This window comes from Trachymyrmex cornetzi, unplaced genomic scaffold, assembly GCF_001594075.2.
Source record: "Trachymyrmex cornetzi isolate Tcor2-1 unplaced genomic scaffold, Tcor1.1 scaffold62, whole genome shotgun sequence".
NCBI lineage: Eukaryota > Metazoa > Arthropoda > Insecta > Hymenoptera > Formicidae > Trachymyrmex > Trachymyrmex cornetzi.
The window spans coordinates 305928-331455 of NW_017299937.1; the positions used below are offsets into that span (position 1 = coordinate 305928).

At 38.2% G+C, this 25528-nt stretch overlaps 1 protein-coding gene across 2 annotated transcripts in view; it reads right to left on the minus strand.

The window, feature by feature from the left end:
- The window catches only part of LOC108766772 (fibroblast growth factor 18), a 144604-nt gene that overhangs the window by 17058 nt on the left and 102018 nt on the right, over nucleotides 1-25528 (minus strand). Inside the window, exon 1 of one of the 2 annotated variants that reach the window (XM_018516266.1) lies at nucleotides 4072-4094. The exons of the other annotated variant lie outside the window; for it this stretch is intronic. The gene's annotated coding sequence lies outside the window, so the exon portion shown is untranslated. Of the gene's footprint in view, nucleotides 1-4071; nucleotides 4095-25528 lie in introns of those variants that run through there. 2 annotated transcript variants of the gene reach the window in all.

The following is a 25528-nucleotide window of genomic DNA, read 5'->3' on the forward strand; positions in this document are numbered from 1 at the left end:
ACAGTTCTAGCGATCGGTAGTTTCAATATTAAATGTCAATTTAATTATTGTCACTTTTATTTATTTCGATAATAAATCTATTTATTAATCGTACATATAGAACAAAATGTTTTGATTAAACCAACAAAAAAAAAGTCCAACCAGAATGATGTTTTACAACAATTAGAAAAGGTTACAATAACTAGAAAATAGAATTATCAGAAAGTAAATTTCAAAATGTAATTTGGCCATTCAATTGGTCTTATCAAAATGTAATTTTGGCTGTGGTCAAATTCTCGCTATAAATGCCTTGAAGCGTTTGATGAACCAATCAGAAGGAAGAATTTTACAAAATGACCAATAAAAAAACACTTTAAAGCATTTGTAACATTACGTTGACTGTATCTTTCGTCATCTGACAGTAAGAAAAAGAAAGGGACTGCTATCGCGCGTATCGATACCGATCGCGTGGAGAACAGAGGTTGGATGCATGTGCACACGCGCCACCGAACCGGACCGTGCGCGGTTGGAGGTATACACGTGGCCGCGTCACGGAATTCCGAAGAGTCGCAAAATTCCGGAACGTCGTGAAATCCGACCATGACAAATTCCAACACGCAAGAACGCGGCATGCACGCGTCACGCGCCGTGTTGGCGCACTTTGTGACGCAGCATCCAGTTAATGTTCGTCACTTACGTCTTGTACCGATATCCGTTAATAGCCAAGAATGTAAGAAAAAAAGAATACCTACTAAAGTTGTAGGAGAGATACACAAACGCACATGCTTTCTCGTCATTTTCTTTTAAAAAAAGAGTATAATAAAAACAATAAGCGTGATTTCATGAAAGATCTTAAAAATTCTAGAGTTCTTCGAATTTCTACCTCGACGCGGTGACAATGGAAAGGATTACGATCAGCGATAAAAGTAACGATTTCTCTGAGTCTCTTCGTTACCGATTCATTGGCGTAGATTGAAATCCAAAGGATGTCCCAGAGGACGACGCGAGACATGTCAACGTGGCGATGAAATCGTCGTAACTCACCCAACGATCACCGTAGACATAGCTGCGAGTCTCCGCCTCGGTGTGTCATCTCAGTCCATGCATTGTAAATCGTACGAATTACGACCGGCTAGCTGCAATAACGATTCAAGCACGTCGTTTCGCCACAAATTCTCGCGGTTTCCGTTGTAGAATAGCGTACGATCTACGATGGGTATACGTTTACGTGACAGGACACGTTTGACAGGTCGATGACACTTCGTGCGGCTTGGTTCGATTGCACTTCTGTCCCGATCAAACGCGAACAGTCCAGTTTCGAAACCGGCGTGATGCGATCACTGTATTACATCATCGGAATTCAGTCAAGAAAATCGTGCCGATTACGTCGCCACGATGCATCGCACTCGCAGCCGCGCGAGATCGATTGTGTGGAAAAACCTACGACCGAGCCGAGCCTTTATACTTTTTAAGCATTACGTGCAGGTGATGAATTCCCGTCGCACGCCTATCAAAACATAGTCCGTGTGGACTTTTAAGTCGAAGATTAGCCTGGATTACGTTGATATCTACATTAATCGTAACGCTGACGTAACACCTGAAGTTCCCAGCAGTCACAAGAATGGTGATTCCCCAGTAAACAGATCTTTATCAACCAGACATTGTTACAACGGCGAATTATCGTTCGCATCGTCATTAAATCTCCCGACAGAAGCACCGAATTTTAATGGTAGCACATTGGTCTATCGTGTTGACAGGATATCAATTCGTCCGCACAAACCGCGAATGAAAGGTTAAATCACTTTGCGCGGCCAAACGATGGTTGACGCGCGAAATCACTTCTCTCCTTCAGAATTACAAGAGATGCTTGTGTTTGATCGCGATTATAGATTGTAGATTCGAAAGACCACTTGGTACACGCAACTTGGTAGTCACCGGGACGAGATCGGCACGGTGAATGTGCCGGCGAGGATGCAACCCGCGGCATGACATCCCGGACCACGTGAGGACTCATCCAAAGGGGATTTTGGTGGGGATATTTGTCGCCTGCCGCGTGAAAAACTGCCAACACTTGAATAGGCTCCGACACGACGATGAAAAACGTGGCTACCGACCCGACGCCGATGACTCTCAGCTGGACACCGCCTGTCGCCTAAGCGACGTACACGGATTTCGTTGCATGACTACACACCCTGGCCCGATCGCAAGGAATCATGCTGGAGGATGATCATGCTCGTTGTCAGTGTCGTTTAATGAACGACCTAATCGATCACCTAGGTCGTCGTCCACGAAACCGCCCGACGCGTACATCGAAACTTGTTTGCGTCGTCAACTAAATGAATTGCTATCGAGCGACGAGTTTGGCATATCGTTCCACGCTGCAATGTATTGGTATAGACATAACAAAGTTATGAGACCACGTTAGCCGATAAATTTCGAATAATGCAATTTTCTTGTAAATAGGAAAACTATCTCAGCGTATTTATGCCGTTTAACATATATTCGATATTAATATTCTATTATAAAAATATCAACTTATATTGCTACTTAAAAGGCAGGAAAGTCTTTCAATAAATCGAGTTTCCAACAGAGTTTCCAACGTTATAGAAGGAGGCAGATAAATGACGACATCTCCATTGAGGATAACCACGAGATTTACTACCTTTGTAGTGCCTATGCAGCACGAGCCGATCTACGCAAACGCCCCAAAGGAAGAAGTCACCTGGCATCGCCTCACAAAAGCTGGCTTCGAAATGTTTCCTACATTGCCGTAGCAAATTGCGACAAATCACGCGTGTCAATGGAATTCTCAGACGGCCACAGCAAATTGTCGTGACCAATCATGGCGGCAATGCGTCGCATCGCCAGCGTTACGATCAAGATCAACCCGTAACGCGGGTCATGATTTGATTTAGAACCAGTAAATTCGACCGCTAACTGACCGGGCCTAATCGCGCAGCGGACACAATATACAATCATTGTAACCGCAATCACATATTATTGTTACATCTGCAGATCAATGATTTTTTCTTTCTTGATTAATATGTATGAAAATGACGATTCTAAAATATTTGATCGACAATGATGCAAATTTCAAGGTGGTGAATTCCGACAATTTAGCTCGTTCTTCTTTTATCCAAATGCCAATTTGCTATGTAATGAATAGCCAAGTGATTATCATAAATATTGAAATTATACAATAATATTATAAAAACTTATATAAAATAGAAACGGTGTCGTATACATTGTGTCAATAGATAAAGTCGCATCGCTCATTAAATTGTCAGATTTGCTAACGTAGTATTTGCTAGACGCAATGTATACGACACCGTTTCTATTTTATGTAAGTTTTTATAATATTATTGTATAATTTTAATATTTATGATAATCACTTGGCTATTCATTATATAGCAAATTGGCATTTGGATAAAAGAAGAACGAACTAAATTGTCGGGATCCACCACCTTGAAATTTGCATGGTACTAATTGTAGTTATATTTTTAGGTAAGGTTACTCATGTAATTTAGATTTATATTTTATATTGATAAGGACCCAAATTGAAAGCTTGAAATGATTGTTTAGTTCGTTTTTATTACATTCAAACGAGAATAAAGAGATTTCTGTGCAACCGAACAGCTGGTGTTGGCTCTGATAGGCTTTTTTTATCATTTTCACTGATAGATTCTTTTGAGCCTCATTTCATATATTTGTTCACTAAACTGTTCATGAGTTTAACACAGATGATAAAGAGAAATTTCCAGCGATATTAGAATGTGTCATTAATAGATTACGACACTCAAAAATAGAATTGTGAAACAAATATTAATTAAAAAGTAAATTTTATGTCAATAAAGAAGCATCTTATCAGGATCGTAAAAGCCTAATCTCCCTCGACTTAGAAAAATCTTATCAGTTTACTCCCTTCTGATTATTCTTGAATCGGATTAATATAAATAAAAATATTGTTTGTGTTCTTGATATATACACAGATAGAGAAAATGTATGTTAATCTCCAATTATAATAATATAATATCAAAATGTTGTCTATAAAAATTTATAATTTATAAATCAGAAGATTAAATTGAAACTCACCCATATGCCTGCTTCGTTAATGACCAGTGACTTGGAAATATTTAAATGTTCGCGACTGAACATTTGAAATTTAACCTTCTTGTCGAATTTATGTGTCATTCGCATCATTTCTATGAAGAACATCTGCTAATCCGTCTATTTAATATGGCTATCTCCGAATTCCAGGAGATTACGGCAGACCGTCATCGAATTTGTCATCACGTCACTTTTTACGCCATGAATAGTATTCTATTACACATGTTTGCTGCATCTCTCTCAGGTTATTACTCAAAATATTTTAATTTTCCAAGAAAAGTATAATTGCTTCTGACTTAACTTTGAAGCGTTTATATACCAGTTGTCATCCGATAAATTATGCTAATTAAATAATTCGCAATTGATCATTTTAATATTTTTTACTAATAGTAAAAATTAACGGAAAACAGTTGCTTTTATCATTTTCACTTCATGTGAAAATATATCTTCACACTTCGAGTCGCAAACACTCGAATATAATTAGCATACAGACTAGAATCATAAAATACGCATAATATTTACGTTATAGCATAGGCTAAAGCTTCCACTCTTGTGGCAATAATAGATCCATTACAGTGGCCACGATTACTTGCAATCTGCGTGTAAAAGATCAGATACGGAAACACGTCACTTGACAAAGTCGAAACAACACAGAACGTCCTGCGGACGGAACTATGCCGGCGTAGGATACGGTGCGTAAACTATCTCGTTGATCGAGCCTGACTTTTTCTTCCTTCCAGCACGAGCACACTCGTGCGTCTCCAGGCTGGTGCCACGTGAAGTGGTAGATAGTCGTCGACGTCGTGCGTTTATGGAGAACGGATAAGGAGACGACGAGCGACTAAACGCGTCCTGTAACGCTACGTAGAGAACTGTCGTGCGTCAAGTGTACCACGGCCGGGACGCAGGCGGGAGGAGAGAATGTGGAAAGAGCAGAGGAATATGAGGAAGGAAAGAGAGAAGAAAGCGCAAACAAGAAGAGGAGTCACGCGAGAGGAGTACGCGACGTGGTTTTTGCTTGGAAGCCGCGACGTTCCGCCGGCGTCACATTCATTCTGACACGCTCCTCGTCATTCCCTCCTTCCTCGCCCCTAGCAAGAAAAAACGGCTACAGAGTAGCGGGATGAGAGCAAGGGGTGGATGAGCAAATATCATCATTGCGAAAGAAAAACTGTCTACGGTGATTTGTTGGTTTTCGAGAATCGTACGCGAGCAGCGAATTCTTTATTAAATAATTAAAATAATGATTAATTATCATTCGCAACATAGTAATGTATTCCATAATAAAAATAATACGAGATTTTTTTCATTAATTTTATAACTATATATTCCAAATGTAAGAGTATAAAATCACATTTTAATTTTGTAATATTTTGTAGGCAATCGCTCTGCGGCGATTATTATTGTCAACTCTATCAAGTGACGTGTTTCCGCATCTGATCTTTTACATGCAGATTGCAATCAATCATGGTTACTGAAATAGATCTATTATCACAAGAATAAAAGTTTTAAAATGCCAATAATTTATTGCGAATTCAAAATACTCATACTAATATTGAATTTGATTTATGATAATTTATTTTAATTTTATTATTATTTTAATAATTATTTTAATTTTTAATTATCGTAAACTGAAATTCGATTAACATTCGTATATACTATCGTAAACATTCTTTTATACTTGTGAAACGTATTGACGTTGGAACGTATCGTATTGACGTATCGTCCATGATGAGTCACCATTGAAACTGATATTGTACCCCACCGATCAAGCTATCCCTTGCATTCCTAGCGTTTTACTTAGACCTACTTAAAAGGGTTGGATCATTCAATGCTCTTAGGGCGGATATCGGTTTTGGATGAACCAACGGATAGCTCAGCCCGATCGAAAGTGTATCCTGCACGACCATTCATTACTCGCCTCGTCTCGTTCGTTAAGCCGAGGCCGTTAAAGAGACCACGGTTAATTGAGTTTTAGGAATTCATTTCGTCGCCGATAACCCAACGTGCCCTCCTCAATGTGCTACGCTCGTTGTGACGTCTGGGAACGTAGTGATATCTCTCCAGAAACGAGCCGCTATGTGTATCGTCACACATACTTTCGTGTCCAACGACTCGATGTGGGTGATCGCGATAATCAAGACTGTATTTCAGTGTAAATCACGCAAAGTACATTGAGAAAGTTTCAGGTGCAGCGATATTTCGAGACTCAGATTTATTTCGGGTACCACTAATTTTATGTTATGCGACTGCTATTTTTGATGATTATAATAAAATTATAATATTATTTTAAACTAATAATTTTAAACTACCTGTTTTATATGATTACCCAACATAGACACTTCTTAATATAAATTATTATTCTGGTATTACAAGTTATCTTATGAGACATATAATTAAAATGATAGAGACATAAGAAAAAATTTCTAACGAGTGATGTAAGCACGAGATATAATTTACATCTTAATTTTATACACGAGTGTATGACGGTATTAACTACGAAAACTAGAGAACGTTGTGCATTATTTCAAGTTGCTGGTTATCATATTACCGAGAATATATATGATTCACCTACGAGTTCATCATCGTAACGAAGTATATAGTGATGAGAGCGACGATGAAGACGCGGCTACATTGAACGCACGTCTATATCACATTAAACTGACATAATTGTCATAATCCGGTCACGCATTTTTAAACGGTCAAGGATGTGCTGACGCGTGCAGTACAACATATTTGCAGGCCATTCGTGAACGATCCGCAATGTGTTTCGTTGCCACGCGTGTCATTGCGGTAAAAAGGTACAAAGGAAAAGAAAAAGTATGGAGGCTAAGGAAAGTTTTGTTTCGAAAAGCAACAAATCGCCGCGTTCGATTTGGCTCATCCATGTCGGCAGTTTGTTGTTGGACTGTAATCTCTAATGGTTCCTACGGGCATTTAAATAACCATCTCGCCCACCCACCATCACTTAACTTAACTCTCACTATTTCTTCTCTCCTTCGAGTCTCGTTCTTTGCTTCTTTTTCTTAGAACCTCGGTGTTATCAGAGGCACACGCTCTGACAATTCGAGAAAAACGACTGCTCTCACTGGCTTTCCATTTTTTTACCGTTACCGAGGGGCTTACTATTCGCTACCGTCAGGAAAATAGAGTCACGTCGAGAGATTCTGACCGAGAGATGCAGATCGTTACGGTCCGGATGAAAAATCACGGACGAATGAAGACATATTCGGTAATATCACATTACTGAGATGAGACTGTATTGTATAACGTCGGGAGAAAATGGTCCTGCCAAAATCCGTCTGCGACGGATCTTTCTCGTTCGCGGTACCGAATGAGGATGAGTCAGCGGAGGTTAGTCATACGAAACTTGGTTAGTCGACGAATCCAGACAAGAGCGAAGGCGCACTTTTAGGGCACTCTCCCAGCAACCCGAGCCATCGGAAACGGCAGTTCTCCACGTTCGATCGATTCGGGCAACGATCCACCGATTAAATTTATATTTAGTCGGTCGTTCACGTCGGGGATAAGCCAATGCCGCGCGGGATACTTCCGACATAAGGATGGAAAAATGCTTTCAAGGAGAAAGATTAAATCAAGTTGCTGATGGAACGTCCGCGGAAATTTTATGATCCACATTTAGTATGGGAGTCGACTATAACAATCGAAGAGAACTCGACTTTGCTCTTAATCAGACGAATTCAAAATGATTCGAGATATATTGTATATATATATATCAGGCGCGGATTAAAAAAGCGCAGAAATGTAGAAATCACTCAAACTAAGCTTGCCTTGTGCTACGAAGGTACGAAGCCATTGAAAATCTATCGCCAAGTTAGGACATTTTTAACTCTTCTATTAATGTATGAGTGCCCAGATATCTATCTCGAATTTTAAACAATAAAAATTTTTATATTTTCGTATAAATTTCGTTGCAACGCCTCAAAAACCTCATCCTTCGAACAATAAAAAACAATTTTGCATAGATTTTATCTCGTTTTCGCTTTTACATTTTTAACGGGAATCTTGTGAAACATGATAATAAGAGGTAAAAAATTATGCATTAACAAAAGGATTAAATAATAAAAATACCTGAGGAAAATTAAAGAAAGCGACGAATAAACGTAACAAGAATTCATTATCTTCGCAATATTTATTTATTTATTATGTAAAAATTTAATTGAACAAATAATTTTATGTTGTAATTACGTACTACAGTCATAATTGATTTCAAGTATCGCGGTGATTTGCGCGCGAGGAAAAATATTCTCGACGCGAATGCAATGCCTCGGAATAGCTGATAAAAACTGCGTAGGAGTACGTGGAGATAAGACTTGCGGAGTCGACGATGGAATTCGTGTAATCGGTCTTGGGAATTTCGTGGAATCTCTTGAGCGACGCGGGTCCGAAATAAACGTGTTACGTCAATGTCTTAACATACATCGTTGCGATAACTACAACGTCGTACTCACGATCAACACTGAACAATCGAATGTTTACTTACCCCAGAAAAGGGATATGTTATCGAATTTTTATCAAGAACAGACTTCGCCGTGATGAGCAACGTCATGTTTGTTAGCAATCTCTTCAACAGATCATCTACGACTAAATTAATTGATAGGTACACAAACAAGTTAAACAATTGAAAATATATGTTAAAAATTGAAATATTTTTGTATGTGTACTACAACTGTCTATTTTAAAATTTTATTAACAGTAATATAATTAAAAATAAAAAGTGATGAACAATATAAAAAGGTAAATTTGAGTCAACCGCGTAAGGCAGTGCGTAAATAAATATACATGCATATAAAGAAATAATCAAAGTCAATGTATTAAAAGTAGATTAAAAACTTTGAATGTTTCGGCACATCTTTGAGTCATCGTTGGTGTATAAAATTGTCGCAAAGTATTGTCATAACGTAACAATTAGATTCAAGAAGGAGAAACGAAAGGCCTTAAAAATAAAAAGTATTACTCAAATTAAAAAGAAAACAATGCCATTACGATAGCAAAAATTTGATGCTAAGTCGATAATCGCATTTTATGGTAGGAAAGGTAAAAAATATGAGTAGATGTGTCAACGATAAGATGACGCCTTGATCGCTAAGTACTTCATTTACGTTGCGATAATCTTTTACATCCTCTTTAAACGGTTTAAAAACGATAGAAAGTTAATTTACTTCTAATTACACGAAGTAGATAATTACATCGTTAATAAGGGCTTATCGATTCGCGCGGAAAAAAGGATCATTCATAGGACTTCATGGCGGCTCGTACAGACGAGAGTGGTCTGGAGATATCGAGTTAAGAAGCGATTTTAAGCCGCCGTGAAATGACCAACCGGAATCGCTCCGGTTTAATAACTCGGCGTGCCTGATTGAGTGCTGCGTGAGAAGCATGCCGTGCCGATAATCTTCAAATTCGCGATACACTTATTGTCTTCATGAACGACCCACTTTCGAGCGCTATTAGCCGACCTAATTAAAACGTCGCTATAAACGCCGTACTCGCGCAGTTTGTAGTTGTGTATTCGCAGGCAAGCCAAGACGAGTGCACAAAAGAAGCACCTTTCTCGATAACGAGCAACACAGTTGGATACAATTAGCGATGAAATCAATCGCCGTACCGGGGACCCAGCCATCAATATGCATAATCGTACAAGCGCCATTAGCCGCGTGTGTGTCTGCAATGTCGATGCGGCACGGCGGCGTGTCGATGCGAAGGTCTCCTCCTACTCTCTAACTCCGTCGGCTGCTTCATATGTGTAAGTCATTTTAGATGTAATTAGTGAGTGATTTGCACCGACTGGACGATAGTGAGCCGGAGAGAAAGAAGGAGATACGAGCGAGCGATCAAAGAGAGAAAGAGAGGAAGATAGAGAAGGGGCCTTCCTGCTTTCAGAGTAGAACCAGTCCAAGGCGGACGTACCGCGGCTATTTCTCCGCTTGCAGGAGGGACTTTGTCATGGCCGAGTGATATCCAATCGGGAATATAGTCAGTGGGAACGTGGTATCCAATCGGCGGTATGGATTGCTGCTAATTGGTCCCGATACTCGCAGACTATCATCTCACCGCGATCAGGTGGTCTGCTGTGGCGGAATAACTTTGATGCCACACGGATGGTATTGGCGATCATTTTGATCTCTCCCGTTTCGAGCATGTCACCGCAGCGTAATTCTATATACAATAATTCCACACACAATAATCATTACGCTAATAAACAGGATGATCGTTGAAATAAAATTAAATCCGCAAAAGTCAATAATTCCACAACTGACATTAAATTTTCAGACATAAGGTTTATCTGACAAAATATCGAAGAGCAGCTTTCCCTGTTTCATTTTAGCAAATTATTTTTTGTTCACAATTTTTTACTTTTATTATAATAAATTTCATTTTTTATCTGTACTTTGTAAAATTTTTCCAATTCCTCCAGAAAGAATGATGTTCCCGGTCAATTCCCATTTATCATATTAAAAAAGATAGTATCGCAAGATGTTATGATGCCTCGGAATCTACGCGATACTATTAGTAATATTTCATATCGCGTTATTCGATCTTCGTATCGCAGCATGCAAATTATCAACCGACGTTGGTGGTCCGACTTATTTCTTAATTAGCTTTACTAGCTCGAGGGTGCACGGGGACGGCGAACGAGGAAATATCCCTGTTGCTCCTTTTTTATCAACAAGCTCTACACCGCTACTCCTTAGCAGGATCTCGACAGGATCCTCCCGTGCCATTAACAAGCGAACACGCCGGAGCAGCCAAATCGTTTACCGATGTATGTACCCGCCGACATTCAGACTGGTATCCTTTTTCCCCTCGCTCACGCACATGCTCCGACTCGTCAATTCCCGGTTCTGTTTGAGCGTGACTTTCCGGAACAAGTGCTAAAATACCTGGCGCTACGCATGTCATTAAATCGCGCGGCGATTACACGTCAGAAATAAGCGACGTCGGTCCCCTCGGTCGTAAAACAAGAACCTCGAAATCGTGTTAATTGCAACAAATATGGAAAGAGGATCCGACATCATTCCGGCGATCTCAGCACGATGGATGGGCAAACACATTTTCCAATGGAATTCCCAAAATAGTAAATCTGCATAGCGTATCACAAATACATCGCCGAGCCATCCGACTGTCAAACGTAATTAAACAAAAGCCAATGCGCATATGTCGAAATCTGCATGTACTTGTGAAAAACAATTATATATTTCAATAACAGGCAGGAATTTTTGCCGGATATTCGGAATTAGATAAGAAGCAGACGATACAAATGTACATAAGTAGATAGCTTCCGCACTAGTCAGACACGTGGGCTTCGTGCACTGCTTTCGCTTTTCGAATTAAATCAATTAAATACGTAAAATCAATTAAAAATTTAAGTGTTACAACTCGAATTATTAAAATATTATTTATTTCAATTATAATTAAAAAATCTCAAACTTTGGCATGAAAACAAATATATATTGCACATATTTTACCGAATTTATTAAATAACAGACAAATGCAAATAGTGTATCAATAATATCTCCATAAAATTAATTTTTCTTCGTCCAAGAAAAATTAATTAAGGAGATATGTTTCAACTCGCGACATAAGTTTCCAAGTCATTGTGCGTAAAATAAATCCGTCAGGCGCCGCGCAAACAGATGTAAAGAAATACTCGACATTCCGACGAAATTCGTCTGCAAAGCGGATATTCTGTTCGTTAAAGTGTTTTTATAGTACAAGTTTGATACGTAAGAGCCGAAGAGAAAGCAGAAAGTATTTTTCCTTTCGCGTGATGCATACGCACCGTGTCTCTGCTTCCCGATGTGTACGCGTATCTCTATATTCTTTGGGAGAGTGCGCACGTCTGTGCCCGCGATTTACGGTGACGATTCGACGTGAGTACTTACACATATATCGGGAACCGTTGAGTCAAAATACTTTTGCTTTTACGGCTTTGCGAATCGTATCGCCAATTGCTCCGTTTGTTCAGGTTCAACGATCGGCACTCGGATTCCGATGGCGACTCACGATCAGTCGTCATCCCCAAACCCTCGAGAACAGTCTCGTTCCCGCTTTCGATAGAATCACCTCACTCTTCCCTTCCTCCGACATCGTTTTTCCTTCGGATACCCGCGTGGCGCATCGGAAAACTTAAACCATTAGAGTTCGCGACTCGCTTGATGAAATACTTTGTCACCCGAACTCTTCCCGTACACTCAACGAATATATGTATATATATATATATGTACAGTTTTAAAGTAAGAATAATAGAATACAAGAAAAGAGATGAAACAAATTATTTTTGTAGTTTTATCATTATTTTCCTATAGGAGACATTTATCGTCTTCAAGCATTCGTCAGATTTTACTATCCTTTTTATTTGTATTTTCCATTTCCAATGCTTAATAACTCCATGACATCTCAAAGCCATGAAATGAATATTTAAAAAATTTATAAAACTAACATTGTGAAAATATATGGAAATAAACAGTTCATAGGAGACAAATCTAAAAACAATATAAAGAAAATAGAACTTAATTATAGGCGCGAAACACGCAGCGTGCAATATAATTAATAATCAACGCTTAAAACATCTATTTTATTAGATATTCCCGTTAGTTTTAAAGAATTTTTTGCAAAAAAAACACGTTTATTTTAGGGAGATGTTAAATTATATTTTATAATATATATGTGTGCAATCTTAATCTATACACTTTCAACCCTCCGTCTGCAATCTAGATCTTTTTTGTCCAACTCAAATTGTTTTGCTTCTTTAGGCTTTTAAAAAAATGTAAAAAAATATATCTGTATTATATTACCAGATAACTTTTTAACTTAACCCTTACCGTACCATCTACAATTTGGTGCCTCATCCATACCATCAAGGGTCACTTCAAATCTCTTCGTTTTTTCACCTCTTCAAAATAATTTAAAAAATCTCTAAAAATTCACCAACATACTTTCAACTTTCTAGAATAAATATTGACTCTTTATTTTGGAAAATAATAAAATGTAGTATAATTTATAATTATCGAAAGACTCAAAGAAACTTGCACGAACAGGAATTGCTCGGTCACTAGTTACCCATATTAGTACGGTAAGGGTTAAATGTTAACTCCTAAATGTTTATTTAATAAAAATTGAAATTTGAGCAAAAATGAAGAAATTTGAGAGTGAAATTTCGCTTGTGACCTAGATTGCAGACGGAAGATTAAACTTCCCTCGCATTCTGTAAATGTATTTTCACGCTTTAATTATTCAACGATTCATAAAATTGTCTATCGAATCATTCATTCCTCCCGGCAGCACTAAATCTTTCTGACACGCGCGCGCAATTCGAAAGAGACTTCATTCAAGACCCGTTCTTAGTACCACGAGCTGAGAGGTGCGTTTCGACCGCACTCTGCACGCGATTACGACGCACGCATGCGACGACATCCTCTGTGTGACCGCAAACATTGTGTCATTGTCACGAGAGCACGCGTAGTATCGCGTGTAGGCGGACCAGCGCGATGAATTATACATCGCGAATGTTTTCGGACTTGAATTTGCATCGCCTGAACGGCTACCGCCCGCTATTCTTAACCGCGGGGGCACCCTTATCCCTCTCCTCTCCCGCTTTCCGATTCTCTCTACGTTCGCCGGCCAAAAAAAAAAGGAACAAGATGTACGACCTTAGAATCCGCCGGCGTATACGCGCCTGGCGCTACGTGCAGCCGATGCGATCTCGCCGAACGCAGAAATTAATTATCAACGGTCGCACGTCCACCGGCCAAAATTAACGATCTACGTTCATAGGACTTAAAATATGTCTATAGAATTATTATCAAGCCAGACAAATTAAAAAAGAAAGAATGTACAATATACACCATCCTTTAAAAGGTTGTATAACTGAAAAAATATCACTCTTCTTTTATTCCTTGTAAACGTTTAACGTTGTGAATTTTGCTTTTTTTTCGCGAGATTGCTTACCAGGAAACAGAACGGGCTAAAGCGCTTGCATAATTTACAAGAGTGTTCTTTGAACTCAAGCTCGCTGAAACGCCGTACACAGACGAACGATTCAAGAATCCAAGAATGAGACTCCTTGTCCCCGACGTCCGTGCTCTCGGACAACAGGACGAAGCACAGACGGCTGGACAGGACGCTTATCGCGGGACACGCGCGATAATAACCGTTCCTTTTACGAGCATGGAAAGCGTAGATACGCGTAGAACGCGCGGAAAGGGCTGGGAGAGCGAGAGGAGCCAGGGTTTGCGGATGCGCTTCGCGTACCAGCAAGCGAGCATCGCCGTTTGTTTTGCACGCGCCGGCGGAAACGAATCTCCCCGATAAAAGCTGGAGTTACGATCGGGCTTTAAGTCGAGCTGGGAAAGAGATTGCCGACGAGAGGGCACCGCGCCCCGACGGCCGCCGCGCCACGCGATTCGGGATCGATATCACGTTAATTGCATGCCTTCGCGATTGTGCACCCGCGGTCGCAGAGACGCGACGGTAATCGCCGTCCGTGACGCTCCTTCAGCTTGCTCGAGACTTTCCTCTCTGTAATAATGCATCAAGCTCTTAATTTACGCGATATTTTCCTTACGATTTTTACTCTTCTCTGATCCTCCTCTCTCTCTCATTCTCTCTCTCTCTCTCTCTCTCTCTCTCTCTCTTTCTGCTAATTTATTCAGGTCTATTTAATCCAAAATGTAATTTATTTTCTTACTTTATTTAACAATTTTTTTCTCAGGTATTTGATAACTTCGTCTGTTAATGTAAGATCTTTTTTTGGTGAAAATTTTTCATCTTTATTCTTTAGAGCCTTTTAATTCTATTGACCCAAACAATATCAAGGTTTTGCCACAGAAAATAAATTAAAAAATTCCCTGACTTTTCCAGGTTTTTCAGATAAAAATGGAAAACTTTCCAATATAAAATATGATAGTTTTTTAATTCTATTGACCCAAACAATATGATCTTATGGTAAATTGAAATATACCAACGGGGTTAAGCAACAGATTTCTCAAATATTATAATGCAAGCAGACCGATTTATGAGTATGTTAAGAATTTAGAATAAGACTCGTTTCATAATTTTGTTAAAACTTTATTATTTCTTTTTGTATTTTTGAACATAAACCATTTGAAAAAATGTCATCTGCGTAAATATACAGATTATCAGGAGACACAGTATGGTCTTTTCTTCATTTATCGTCGCGGTTTCAATTTAAAGTTAAGAGTTCTAGGAAAACTAGCCCATATTATTAAAAACAACGCAAAAAAGGTTTAGTAGCATACTAAAATTTTGGGGACAAATTCAAGCCAACAAAAAATAAATTAGTATTGGAAAAAAGAATGTAGTTACGAAAAAAAGCGATCAAATAAAAATACTGAATAAAATATAAATTTTAATTATTTTATTAAAATCGTTTAAAGTGTGCAAGTTTTGAATGTATTTCATTATAAACGTTAGATATAATATTAAAAAATTATAACAATATAACATTATCTGGAATAGGAGCAATTTAAGGAAATTGTGAGCAAATTTCAAAATTCCAGACTTTTTTACATTTTCCCCTGACTTTTCCCGGTTTTCCATGACTAATGGTAATTATATGATCTTACGGTAAATTGAAATATATCAACGGGGTTAAGCAACAGATTTCTCAAATATGTATTATAATGCAAGCGGACCGATTTATGATTATGTTAAGAAAATAGGGTAGGACTCGTTTCATAATTTTGTTAAAACTTCATTATTTCTTTTTGTATTTTTGAACATAAACCATTTGAAAAAATGGTTTTATCTGCGTAAATATACAGATTATCAGGAGACACAGTATGGTCTTTTCTTCATTTATCGTCGCGGTTTCCTCTTTCAGTATGTCACTTTACCAAGCTTCTCACTTTGCCGACTTTAGTTCTCTTTCACAGATATCGCTCGTAATTCATTATAGTCCGGCGTGAGTGAGTTCTGCTCGTAAAGTACGAAGCTGAACTCTCGACGAGAAAGAAAACAATAGCCTCAATAGCAATCTCTTCAGCAACCACCGCCGTCACCGTCGTCGCCACCGTCTTCTGCCTTGGCGATTGGAGAACCGGACGAAGCAGAGCATCAGGAAAAGGATTCTGGGATCGCAAAAGCATAGCATAGATATCCTCGGCGGCCATCTTGCACAAAGGATCCTTGCGCCGCCACTGATGCTGGGTTCGGCGCCGCAGAAAGAACCAAGAGAAACAAAAACAGGGAGATACGGAGAAAGAGACGCGCGCATCAGACATGCAATAGTGACGCCCCCGTTGTAAATTATCTCGCGGGATGCGAACAGGACAGAGGTGAGGCGGACGACGACGTGGACAAAGCATGAGAAACGAAGAGCGTTACCGAGGCAAGACAACAGAAAGAGAGACGCGACGAGGAGGGAACCGCGTGCGGCACAGAGTTGTAAAGAGAGACCGGGTCGAGGGTCCTCGCTCCAGCGGTCTAATTAAGAACTCAGGCTAATTCAATTATAATTTATGCCTCGAGGCAGTACCTCGAGGTTCTCGGCCCACTTGCCCTGGCCTCCTAGGTATGGGCAATCAATTACACGAGACTAAACGCCACATGTCCGCGGCACAATAATTTATGACGATTTCGGGCTTTCGTTGATTCCTCACGCGAACGTCATGACAGTACATATGCCAGGAATGGCCGAATCAACGTCGACAGAGGAGGCCGCGAGGAACGAGGAAGAGGAACGAAGTTGTACGACGATAAAGAAGGTAAGAAAGGAGGAGGCGAACGTCCGCCGCTTGACAGGATTGAGACGTCCTAGATTATTTGTTTGGAGTGCAACGCCGCTCCGCCCAACTCATCTCGCGTGCTCCTCTTCTCTCGACGCCTGCGTTCTGCGTTGCTCTCCTCTCGGTCGCCGCCACCGTCGCTTTCTTCTTGTCAGCAACCACCGACGGCACCTTTTTTGCTGTCGCCGACAGTGAGAAAGCACACCGTAGAGATAGTCTTGCGTGAATGTGCGTTTCGATAGACGCGTCCTTGGAACATAACCGTCGACTAGACGCGAACCTCCTAAGAAGAGATCATTTTCTCACGCGTACTGTCAAGAACATTTTTCGTCTCATTAGCGAGAAGCTATCATTAGTCAGACAACATTTCAGTGTTAGTTGAATTTCAATTGAATCTGTTGAACGAAGGGATTGGAACTTATTCTATAATCGCGTTGGAGATGAAGATACAATATTAATAGCTGAGTAATTATTAACATTAGACTATTATGGAAATAGGATCATTCAGCTTCATAATTTTTGCATATACAATAAGACCTGCTCCATCTTTTTGATACTATCAGTTATTAAACTGCTTGCATATGAAGATAGTATAAAAGAATTGATTCTTAGAACATATCGTTCTCTTGCTTCAAAAATAACACAACTCAAAAAATTAAGTTTCGCAGAAAAGGAGAGAAACTATTTTTCAACTTGACAGAAAATTATTGACTAATCTAATAATATTAGTTAAAAAAATATATTCTTAATATGATAAAATATTTTTGTAATTTTGTTTCACAATTCTTGAAGAATCTCTCTTTTTGAGTTGTTACGATTTTGATGATTTTTTAATAAATTTTTTTGTTCACTTTTGATAAGGTAATGTTAACTCATTCATGGTAATAACTCGGAAATCATGTTTTTCAGTTATGTCACTTTTGAAGTAAAGGAGCGATATTTTGTAGCACATAAAATTGAAGTGTTTCTCAACGCTATTCAAGTCCGTGAAATTTTATAACAGAGAACATCATTCAGGTTGAAATGTGAAACTCAATAAAATGTGTAAAAGTCACGTGAAGACAATATCTTTATGCGGAGACATATATAGAATCGAAATTACAGTACTATGATTTATAGTCCGCAATGAAAACGTTTTCCCATCCATTCGTTACTCTAAAACATCTTCTCAAAACGCTATAAATTAGTATTTAGGATAAAGTATTATCTGGCAGTTTACGATTAACGTACATTGTCAGATACGTTACATTATGAGATGTGTTATATATGACACCCGCATAATATATCGGTCCTGGTTCTTCTACTATTATGATATATTGCGGGATACTTGCTAATCTATAAAGTTAACGATGATCTCTCTAAAAAAAGTGTTTAACTTACGCCAACACTAATCTTCAGGCAAACAAAAAAATTATTCTCTTTCAAAGAATTATCAGAACTGAAAATCACGTACATAAAAATAAAAAAAAAACTACTAAGTAGCTGTAAAAAGAATATCTCATTTCTGAATATATTGAATACTTTTTACGTCTACAGCCTGAATGTTTCATGTATGATGGCATAACTAGACAAAGAACATAATTTTTATTCCGTGCGTCATTCAGACGATTTATGGATTAATATCTTGTCGAAAAGGAGTATCCCAAGAGCAAGACAATTTTCTGCGAACAACAGAACAACTTACGAGTGATTGATAAATATGCTGAGTAGTCGGTAACGCGTCATCACTATATCAGAGCTGATGCGACACAATGATTCGGTTGACGTATTTTTCGAACGTTTGAGATGCTTCTAAGACAAGAGATTTGCATAGAATTGCTCACACGCTAATCAAGACGGCAAATATCTGCGAGGCAGACATCGAAATGCAAATTAAGAGAAAGTCCGAAGTAGATATAGGAAGCAGTGTCAGATCTTCGTGCCGCGTCGCGTGTCATACGCGTGCACACAATGAACAATTTATACACGTGTGCTACACGCGGCAAACACGATGCTTCGTCAGAAATTATGCAATCCATCTGAACGTCGTTCAACGGTGTTTACTATTTCAATGGAATTTTACAGATGCTAGGGAAATTTCCGATTATAAGTTTATTGCGAAGCCATCATCTTCATGTTTCACGTATTCATTCGTACACTGGAAAAAGAGTGGTTGCGTTAATTGAAATTCTCATTGACAATGGATAAATCAGAATTTTTCTAGGTCGAATTTATAATTCTAATTAATGAAAATGAGGTAACCAGAATTCTAATTGATATGGTCAAAATCTTCCGATTTGTTCGTGTTTTCTCCAGAAATTTTTGTCAGTGTAATGTTTGTTTGATATGTATTTATCTTTGTGATTCAACATATCTATCTTGGAATGAAAAAAACGATGTTTTAAAAATTATTTAAATCTATTGAAGATAATCATACCAATATGCTATGATACAGTAAAATGACTGAATGGAAGACTAAGGGGTGAATTAAAGTTAGAAAAGCAAAAGAAAAGTATAACAGCTGTGTATAAGAGTAACTGCTTCCTAGTAACGCTAGTAACGCAACGTACGAGGTAAAGTAAAAGTAGGTGAATCGCACCGAGTAGAAGCAAATAAGTAGGTTTTCAATTCACCCTACGATCTCATTCACCTTCCAGTACTGCTTTACTACACACAATAAGAAATGAAGATAATTCCTGTATTTAACCGAACAATGCGACAGTTCGTAGAAAACGTAATTGAGAGGAAGGACAATAACGGAAGCAGACTCCTATGTTCAAATAATCGCCTGAATCCGTGAATGACGAGCATTCTGAACTCGATGATCGCGAGTCTACGCTTCGACGAGAGGAGAAGCAAAGAGAACGGGCAAGATGTCGTACGGTCGTTCCCTCTATAAATACATTTACCGTGTTTGCGGAGCACTTGTACTTGGCGGCCTGTACCGGTAGAATGCGACTCTCCCTCTGTTTCGATCGGTTTTTTTTAAGGGCCAAGGTGCGGTAAAATTTGGATGTGGAGGACTTTCGAATACTACAGTTGCTTACAAAATTTTTCCAGCGCCGATTAGTCATAATAATCTACACATTTCAACTACATTATGAAAATATATTACAAATATACGTTACAAAAGTACATTACAAAAATACTTTTTAAGTCATATGATTAAAATTTCCAATTTTTCATATAATATATGTATTAAAAAATTACTGATTTGATGTATTTTTAATGTTTTTCTCAACCTATCGATACGAAACTATTTTATATTTGTAATTTATAACAAAATTACGTACAAACTGCAGCTATTATTAACATGTAACTGTAGCTATTAACTGTATTACAAAATTTTACAATAAAAAATTCTTATTCCTTCTTTATATTATCTACAAACATTTTTTATCATGTATCCAGACACTCAAAACATCTTGTATAAAACGCCGATAATTATCGTTTTAATTGCCAACGTAATCTCAACTGTTGCGTAGAATGATAACGAGGTTGATGAAAATTCCATCGTCTTCCTCGATGAAAGAAATCGCGCTAGCGATTCCTTTGTCGCATAATACAAGTTGCGATCAATCATCTTCCAGGACTCGTAATCTCTCCATGTATCGATTAACCGCACAGCTGATCCGAGTGACCACCAGCGTGGCTTTTATCTCGAACTACGTATCTTGTATTTATTTATCCAGTGAGTAAACAGAATCGCGTTTTCGCGAGATCTCGATCACCTCGACCCAAAATTACGAAAATTCAGCGGAGAGTATTACATCAGTCCTCCCAGGCCTCACACGCAGGTATCGATTACAACTTCATCACCGCAGAGAATCATAGTCAGCATTCAGTGCGGATATGGGAATCGAGCGGCAATTAAGTTGTAAGTCGCTAATTAAGTCGTTAATAGATTTATGGGCGTTTCACCGTACCAATAAAAGTGCAATGGCGAGGAAAACAAGTCCGGAATAACAAAGTATCGAGCAAAAGTTTCTCGGACTTCAATGATCGAGAAGACTTCTTACATAATCGATAAGTAATTTGGTTTAACATCGACAATATACGGCTTACTAGAATTATTAGCGACGTGTATTAGAAATATAAACAGATAAAACGTAAATTGCGAATAAATATATCATAAGATTAAACAGACAGTTTAAGAGCCAACTTGAAAATGTTTCACTCTGAAATACTTCAATAGTTTCAATGATTTTATTAACTTTAAAACACAAGTTTTATCGCACACTACTTGAAAATAAAAAAATTCCATCGTACCGACGTTCAATAGAAGCACGAATGATTGAATATATACGATTTATTTTTTAAAAACTAAAGCGTGTCATGTGAATCGCCGATAAACGCTTTTGTATCCGATATCTATTTGCGCATTATCTGGTTCGTTCGCACCATAAAGTTGTATTATATATTATTACTATTATCGCAACTATTATTAGTTCGATCGCGCGAGTGGCACGAATCGTCTACCACCGTGCGATAAGACGATAAAACGGCGGTCAAACATGAACCGGCATCGCGCTTTTGATAAGAATCGCATTCTTGGTAACGATAACAAAGAGAATGCTGATTTTTTTTATCCCGAGGAATTGATTCGCAATACATTTCGCGAACACAAAGCGTTTACGCTGTACTAAATTACTTTTCATACGCATCTCGCACATGTTGGAGCGCCCCTGGCCGAATTCATATTATCAGTCTGATTAAGTTGTAACATTTTTTTTTAATTGGCAACATCGAAAAATGTAACCATACGTATGTTTTAATTTCCACAAATTTAAATCTTAATAATAGAAAATTCGAAAACGAGTAGAATCTTGTCTTTCTGATGGCACAAATCGACAATCGTAGTCCGGTCTCTCTTCCTCCTCTCCTCTCCTCTCTCTCTCTCTCTCTCTCTCTCTTCCTCGGCGCTTCTTGTCATTTACATACAAATTTATTCGCGCGTGCTGGCGACACGAATCGGTGCCGGTTTCAAAGACAAACGACGTCGCCGATTATTTAGCCTGGAGGGCCGGGCTGAGCGTCTTCCTGAATGGAGCCAGTCGATCTCTCGTAGTCGCGAGTCGCGTCGCGCTTTATACATACATATGCTCGTCGATAATGTCTTTGGTCAATAATCACCGCGCTCGAGCATGACACGCACGCGGCCAGCCTCGCAGGCCTTCGCACAATGCTAACAGGCCTTTGCGGAAAAAGTTGGCGCCAAAAATATTTGCCGTCCGGCGACAGCTATATATGTGAGAGCACTCCATCGATAGGAAGCCGCCGTGTATCGTCGTTTTTTGTCCCGCGCCAGTCCGACTATTGGGAATCTCTATGGGTCTCCGGCTTATGATTCCCCTTGGCCTCATTAATACTTACAAATTGGAACGAATAAAAAAATATCGGTCATGTTTAGTCGCAAAAATATTATCATTTACGTATCAACTTAGCTAATTCGCACTTATACAATTAGAGTTATTCGAACGAGTTGAAAAATTTTCAAGTTTTATATCAATTTTCAGGTAATTTCAGGCAGATTAAATGTGTTTTACATTTATATAGATTTTGATCAATTTGATTCTTCGTATCTTTCAGAAAAAATATTTTATAATGTCATCTCGATGAAATTTGAAAATTAATAAAAGAAACCAATTGAAAATATAGGAACTGTACGTTTACAAAGCTCACACAGTGTAATGGAAAATTAAAAAAATGATGACGATAACGATACAATACAATGTAATACTACAAGCACATTTTTCTTCGTTCGGTCGCAACGCAAAAGTACTTCTTTCTGTTTTGTAGAATTGGTAGATTTCCAAAATACTGCTTTTTATTAGTTTCGAAGAACGTAATATCTCTTGGCAATTTATTTAGATCTATTGTTTAACTTTATTGTTAGTTATCGCTTCGATTGATTATTTGAGAGATCAAGTTATATCTGTTTCGTGCAAGCAGAAAATTGCAAGAGACAAAAATGTGAACTATTCTTACATACGATATATTCTTAACTCGGCTTAAGCCACTTCAAGTTTTATTGCCATCAAGGATAATTTCCAATAATAAACTTTATTGAACACAAAGCGACTAAAAAATTAATGTCCAATTTTATTCAATTATATCACTCATATTTTTTATTTATCAGTATACGCGCTTCATTAAACAGCCATAATAATTGTATGCTTTGGTTTTACATTGTTTCTGATAGAACTTAAACTTGATAGAGATCTGCAAATAGTAAAAAACGCAGAAATTTTACAAAACAAATTGACAAATTAAAACTTCACAAATATTACAAAGAGCCGCCATGTTTGTCGTATTAATCATTTGTCTTAGTTTCACATTTTGCCATCCAACATATTGGCGCCATGGTACGATGATAATCTAATCTTGCGATAATATATCGACATATGTTTGTGTACGAGTGTTTATCACATGAACTTCGAAAAAAATGTAGAGTACTTGATTAACACTCATGCTCGTGCATGAGTAGCTATTTATAAATGAAAATTGGATGCACAGGTGCGATATTTGTAATCAAAAGAAGAGTACATACGCAGAAGGAAAACACGGAATCTCAATGTATTGGACTTGACACGATTCTAGATTGTCTGATGTAAGCGCAATATAGATTGTGAAATCTATTTATACCTAACAATTCACAACTACATGCATAATCGTATTGCCATTAATATCATTGTCGTTGCGGGTGAGAATTACAGAGAAGATAGATCGAACATTGTCCTTTCAATTTAGTTTAGTGATTTAATTCAATGTGATAGGAAGGAAATAAAATGTACGTAAAGATTCTTGACGCGATGTTGTTTGTTTACAGCCATCCGGTCGTTGATCTTTCAATCGACAATTCTCTAACTGCAGACACGATATATACTTAAGTAAAGTAAAATAGATGATGTATAGTTCAGATTAAATTAAAATATAATATATTATGTATTGCGATATATATGAAATATTAATATTGAAACGCACATCTTATCTCTCGGATATTAAATCTGTTCTAGATAAAACTTTTAATACGTGCGTTAATACAAATTAAATATTATTATTTTTCATAAAAATTATATCAATATGATATTCTCGATTATCCAGTCGAGAGTAAATCTTGGTATCTAAGCACCAAGTATCTCTCAACCGTATTTGGCCTATTTACTTGTTTGATTTATTTATTTAAAATCGACATTTTTATATAAATAATAATTTATATCAAAGATTGAGTTCTATCGCGATATTTTAGTACAAGAAGAATTAGTAATTTCACAAGAGTTAATATATCGCGTAAAATACATATACATAGTACTAAAAGCATGCATAACACATAGTTGATGAAGCGATAGAGTAAATGAGTAATTTTATCCTCTTCTCGGATTAGAATATTAGAATTAAAATTTTAAAGAAGAAAAAGAATTGAGAATATCGAGAGATACTATTTCTGTTAATAGATGGAAACGCTTGCCAGATAGGTACTAAAAAAGACTGGTAGCTTGAAGGAACGAACCAGGCCAAGAAGCCTCGAAAGAAAAGCTTCAAGGGAGTACTCCTTGATATTCGGAATTTAATCGCTCGTATATCCACCATTACCTCTCTATCTTGAACAGCAATTATTGTCAACCGCGTCCTTTGCCTTTTGGTCGGTAGATGAATCTACTTCGACGCTATCGAGCGCACATTATGTGCGTGCACACGTACACGTATCAATGTACTATCATGCATACGTGTAGTACGTTATACTGGCACCAAACGTATATAACTCCACTTTATCGCAGCCATTAAGGAGACATTAAGTTCCTCTGCCAAGGGAACCAGCTTGACGCTAAGGACAAAAATGGCTCGGTGGTTTCGTTGGGAAATCTGAGTGCATGACCGCAAGGTCGACAAAATGTATCAGGCCGCGCGATCGCCGCGCAAGAAAGAAGTGCGTCTTGCGCAAATAACCGCTGTCGCTATCATCCATGTGCCTTAATCGAGATTTACATTCGGTACTTAATATTACCGTTAAAAGGCACACTGACGGATTTTACAAACTGCCGTCGAGTTTAGTTTCGATATCGGCGTAGGACACTCTTTACGATAATGGAACTGCTCGTATACTTCGATCGGCGTTCTTGAGAAAGTATACACGCGGCACGAGAGATTAAGGAAATCGATTTGCGTTCGAGAGACAGGCATTCACATGATTTCGTCCAGAAAGCGATGTATCCGTAGAAGTGTCTTCACGAAAATCGGACGGTGCAACAAAGGAGATAAATACGAGTAGGAATCGATGGCAAAAGCATTAACATTCCAAACAGAATACCGCCATAAATATCGGCTCGAAAGATATGCGAGATACAATCGGCAGAAAATACACGGCAATTACAATCATTTTGGACGTCGGCTTGTCCATGAGATGATTAATGCAGTGCGTATCGATCCAGGTCATCGCTCGTAATGGATTATCACGGATTGAATATTATCGTAAATATACTACTGGTGTGTTACAATCGAGACGTCAATTGTGCACGCTAGTATCCAGCGGAAACTATCTCATAATAGCTACATAACAATCCGGAAAATCATAAACGCGCAAAATGAGATGGTAATAAAACTTTCTGTCGGCAGAAGAGAGCTCGACGATGATCGTCTAAGATGCTGTTATATCTATAGCATTTTATGACTTTAAGACTTCAGGTGAGATAAGT